Genomic DNA, 6,062 nt, shown 5'->3' on the forward strand with positions numbered 1-6,062 from the left:
GGAAAGTGTAGTTCTTGCCCTCAAGGGGTGCTTTTCACTTTCACCCAACTCCATTAATGGAAGAGCCAGAGCAACTCCAATTCCTCAGTACTCTTTCACTTGCAAGGAAAGTATATTAGTCAGTATTCTCCAGAGAAATAGAATGAATAGGATGTGTGTGTGTGTGTGTGCATATACACACATGTCTGTATATACATATGTATGTGTGTGTGTATATATATATGAGATATATGTATTTATGTGCCTAGTGTGTACACAAGTATGTGCACATGTGTGCATATACTTATGCACAGATAAGAGATATATTTTAAGGAATCATCTCACACAGTTGTGAGGGCTGGCAGGTTCTAAATCTACAGGGCAGGCTGGCAGACTGGAAACTCGACGGGAGCCACATCACAGTCCTGAAGTAGAGTTTCTTGCTCTCCTAGAAATCTCATGTTTTGCTTGTAAGGCCTACAATTGATTGGGCGAGGCCCATGCACATAACCAAGGATAATCTCCTTTACTTGAAGTCAGCTGATTATACATGTGAACCAATCTAAAAAATATCTTCACGGAAATACTTAGATTAGTTTTTGACCAAATAAATGAGTACCCCTGCCTAACCAAGTTGAAACATGAAACTAATCACCCATGGAAAGTCAGTCCATTATCCTTCCCATAATTAAATAGAAATATACCCAGGACTATAACCTGAATGTTTGTATCTCTGCCCCCCTCCAAATTTACATATTAAAATTTTAATCCCGGGCCAGCAGGTAGTGTGGAGGTTAGGTGATGATTCACACATGGCCAACTGCACATTTCAAGTCCCATATCTGGTGGCTTGAAAATCATGCCAGGCACTTGTGCATGTGTGCCCAAAATTCTGAGAAAAAAGTGAAATAGAAGGGACTGTGGTGTGGCTATCCCCCTGGGGGGTCATTTCTCACTTTCCCTCTCTCTCTCTTTCTCTCTCTCTGGTAAGTGCACATACCCTACAGCAAAAAACTAAACAAACAAAGATATCTTAACTCAAATTGATGGTATTAGGAGTGGGATCTTTGGGCGGGTAATAGGGTCATGAAGGCAGAGCCCTCATAAATGGGGTTATTGATCTCATAGAAAAGAAACCAGAGAAATCCCTCTCTCCTCTTCCAAGACAGCCATCTATGAACCAAGAAGCAGGCCCACACCAGATACCAAAACCTGGCCCTTGACCTTGGGCTTTTCAGCCACCAGAACTGTGAGAAATTAATTCCTATTGCTTATAAGCCATCAGTTTATGGCATTTTGTTATAGCAGCCTAAATGAACAGAGACACCCAGACTATCCCATGATATCTCAGCCCTCTATGGCTGCCTTATTAACAAAATGAGAAAACTATTTCTCAGTTTCCATCAAATGTAAAAACCTGACTCCTCTCCTTCCATCCTGATGAAACCTAGAAATACATAAACTTAAAAAAATGCAGCACAAGTTTGGCACACTTTGGCCCTGTCTTTTTCAAGAGATATTTATTATGCTTTCATGAATACCATGAAGAAGAGGTAGTATCTCAGAACAGTGTGCTCCTAAATGACATCATCTGTTCTACAATGTGGGGGAAGAGGGTGACAAATATCCTACCAAGTTTGATATTACCTGCATTAAAACATTCAAATAAGCAACTAATCAGCATGTGTGGTGTGTGTGTGTGTGTGTGTGTGTGTGTGTGCGCGTGTGCCTAAAGAGAGAAAGAATTGATAGCTTTTACTTACACTTTCAAAAATATACAGATGTCCCCTGACTTACAATGGGTTACATAACCACAAAGACATTGACAAAGAATTATATAATATATATTCTTGTCCAGGCTTGACAATATCCTCTCATATTCTTGGTTTCCTCCTCTTTAATATTAGTAAACATAAATGGAGGCTCACAACCTCTCCAACTTCAAATGTCAATCATTCTATACCTTGTGAGATAGATAAAAAGAGGCACAAAGTCTGCCAATGAGCAGGCAGCAAAGATAAACCTACCTGATCTCATCACTCTGCCAAGGCCATTTCCCTTCTTCAACCTAGGAGGCAGAATAACTAGATTACACAATACTTACCAGGGTTGGGTTTGTTGTTTGTTTGTTGTACCTTAAGTACTCAGAATGAAAATAATCATAATTTCTGTTCTTGTTAATGACCCTGGCAAAACACCTGGTTTTTTATATTTCATTGGTTTTAATGATGTATTTAATATCCTTGACCCACCACCCAAAACAAAAGATACACCTTTGATAACAACTTTCTTCTAACCACATGAGCCCCTATCTCACTTCACCTTGTGCCCCCATGTGAGATGAGCCTCATTCTAAATCTTGTGTTCATAAGCCCCTTATTTTCCTTTTTACAATTTGACTACATCTATAGGGTATCAGTCGGAGTTCTCCAGAAAAACAGAGCCAGTGGGATAAGATATATGTAAAAGAAGGGATATAGCATAAAAATTATCACATGATCACATGACAAGCTGTACACAAGCTAGAGAAACAACCAAAAGATTGAAGCAGGGAAGCTGTTCAGTTCTAATCTCAATCCTGAAGGGGGAATTTGTGAGCCTGCAAACCTCAACACCCTCAGGTGGTCACTGATGTGAGTTCAGAGTTCAAAGGTTAAAGAGTCTTTCTGACTGGAGGGGAACAGGATCCAGGAGTTGGTGGGAACAAAAGCAACCAAAGGCTCAGTGGAGGAGCAGGAGTGAAGCAATGAAGCACACAGCATGCTCTGGAAGGAAGGGTCCAGAAGAGGAAGCAAAAAGGAAACAAAACTGCTCTTCCCTGTTTGTCCATCCTATGTTCCCAGCTGATTGGATGGTGCTCACCCACATTGAAAGTGGGTCTTTATCTCTCAGTTCACTGATTCACTTGCCAATATTATCTGGCAACACCCTCACATGCACACTTAGAAATGACATTTCACCAACCTTCCAACCATCATTTAATCCAGTCAAGTTGACAGCCAAAATTAGCTATTATGATAACAATTCCCTAAAGCTATTCTATTATAGTTATTTTTATTTTATAAAATGATTATCAAGTTGGATAAAAATATAAGTACTTTCCCCTCAATAGTAAGTTGCTGAGATTCATCCATACTGTCACATGTCTCTATATTTTGTTGCTTTGACTACTGTATAAATAATGAATTGCATTCATTCAATTATATAAAAATACCACCATTTATTTATGCACACCCCTTAAAATGAATATTTGGACCATTTCCAGATTTTTACTATTGTTAACAAAACTGTTGTGAACATTGTTTTGCATGCCTCCTGCTCTTCTTCTATAGAAGTGTCCTGGATATTTTCATGCCTTTACTCTTTGATATATATTTTAGACTTATAATGTCTTACTCAAATTTTATGGGAAGGAGGGAACCCTTTTGGAACATTTGTAGGAAATTCTTTCAATCTCCAGAACAAGTTTAGGTGATTCGAATATAATTTAAGAATTGCTGTCCATGGGAGGTAGCAGGTGACATGGTGGTTAAGGTGTTGGACTCCCAACTGCAATTCAAGTCCTAGACCTGGAGGCTTGAAAATCATACTGGGTACTTGTGCATACACGCACAAAATCCTGAAAGGAAAATAGAGGAGAAGGAATTGCAATGTAGCTAACCCCACTGGAGGGTTATTTCTCATGTTCCCTTTCTCTGTTTCTCTCTGGCAAGTGCACATGCCCTACGGCAAAAGAAGAAGGAGAAAAAGGAAGAAGAGGAGGAGGAAGAGAAGGAGGAGAATTCCTATCCATAAATATGGTATATTTCCTCATTTATTTAGGTTTCTTTCAATAGCTCTTTTATAAATTTTGTATTTTCTCTTTAGAGGTTTTATAGCTACTTTGTTAGATTTATTTCTATATCTTTAACATTTTCTAATACAACAATAGTGTTTTCTCTTTTCCTATCAGGTTCTATACTTTGCTACTTTTTAAATCTAAATTCATAACAATCATAATGACATTTTCTTTTTCTAAACATTCTTATTTATTTCTTTCATGAGAGTGAGACAGAGACAAACACCCTCGAAAGGTCACATACTGTAATTCCCCCACCTCCAGCCTCCTTACTAAGCAGTCAGGATTATAGCATGTGCTGGGGTGTATAAGTTGATCAGGGAACTGAACCCATGATCATTTATGTGGGTCCAGCTCTGCTTGAGCAACATATTACCACTCCACCACCATCCTAGCCTCATAATGACATCTTCAACACAAATCCTGCCATCTCTACAATCGACAGGAAGACATTTTTAATTTTCAATACTGGATGCAAGTATTTGGAACTAAGATTTTTTTTTTTGAGGAGTGTTTTAGGAAGCAGATTTTATTTTTTGTAATTCTGGCTGTAATTATGAATCTGCCATTGTCAGCTCTGTGGTCTTTTGTTAAGCCCTGCCTTCTCTGGAATTAATATTCCCTGTGGTAGCTTGTCTTGTAATGACTGCCATCAATACCATTTCCCCCTATATGTCTCCCTACACATTTCCTGGTCCTCCATCCCCTTGTATTTGGACTAGTCTTTGAGTTCTTTGACAAGTGGAAATGATGAAATTAATATCATATGATTCCCAAGGATAGGTCATTAGAAGACTTGCAGCTTCTATCTGTGTTTCTCAGAATGCTTATTCTGGGAGGAAGTAGCCACAATGTAAGATAAGACAACTATGCTATAAGGAAGCCCCCAAGTTAGTCACATAAAAAAGCCAGGTAAACATTATCAACCCCAGTTCCACAGCCATCCTAGTTCAGTCAGTCCACACACAGAAATATTAGCAATAATAATAAATTGTTTGAAGTCTCTAAAAAGTGAATGTCTTTTGTGCCAATAAGAAATAGTAATCATAGGTAACTGAAGCCAATTTTTTCATACTCTGTGTTTGATAGAACCAAAGAATTCCCAGGAATATCCCTGTTGGAGATTATAGATTAATCGGCAAGGCTCTATGATTTTCTGATCACTTCCATCAATTAGGGAAGTTCTTATCTCTTATAGTCAGAGTACTAAAAAAAAAATCCCTTTTAAAAAAAAGGAAAGAAAAATTTAATAAAGAAAGGAAGAGGAAAAAATTAAAAATAAAGTTTCTGTGCTATCGGTCTGGTAATCCCTAGAACAAATGTTCTCTAAGTTTCCTTCTAATATTAACTTTCTATAATGACATCACTAGATATCATCCCCCCCCCAAAAAAAAAAATAAGATAATGTCAAATGAGAAGTGATCATGATAATTAGGAATGTTTGTCTTAAAGATCAGGGGGTGGGAGGAGAAACACTAGTCCAATAATCTTACAAGGACTGGATTTGTCTATGGTAACTTAATTAATTATAAGGAGATGAGCTCCACCCCCCCCCATTCCACCTAACTCTACTATCCTCCTGTATTGACTATGATGAGCTCCATCCCCCTTCCTATATTGACTATGATAAGCTCCACAACCCTCTGCCATTCCACCTAATTCTGCTATCCTCCTATATTGATTATGACTCTGGTCTAGATTAGATTTCTTACACAAAATTCAAGACACATTTCTAAATGTTTTCCAGTGCTATTATTTCTTCAATATACTTGAGCTTCTATCGAGGTATTGTTCACATGCTTTCCTTATCTCTTATAGTCAGAGTACTAAAAAAAAAATCCCTTTTAAAAAAAAGGAAAGAAAAATTTAATAAAGAAAGGAAGAGGAAAAAATTAAAAATAAAGTTTCTGTGCTATCGGTCTGGTAATCCCTAGAACAAATGTTCTCTAAGTTTCCTTCTAATATTAACTTTCTATAATGACATCACTAGATATCATCCCCCCCCCAAAAAAAAAATAAGATAATGTCAAATGAGAAGTGATCATGATAATTAGGAATGTTTGTCTTAAAGATCAGGGGGTGGGAGGAGAAACACTAGTCCAATAATCTTACAAGGACTGGATTTGTCTATGGTAACTTAATTAATTATAAGGAGATGAGCTCCACCCCCCCCCATTCCACCTAACTCTACTATCCTCCTGTATTGACTATGATGAGCTCCATCCCCCTTCCTATATTGACTATG

This window comes from Tupaia chinensis, unplaced genomic scaffold (genome assembly GCF_000334495.1).
Source record: "Tupaia chinensis unplaced genomic scaffold, TupChi_1.0 Scaffold147369_1, whole genome shotgun sequence".
Lineage (NCBI taxonomy): Eukaryota > Metazoa > Chordata > Mammalia > Scandentia > Tupaiidae > Tupaia > Tupaia belangeri.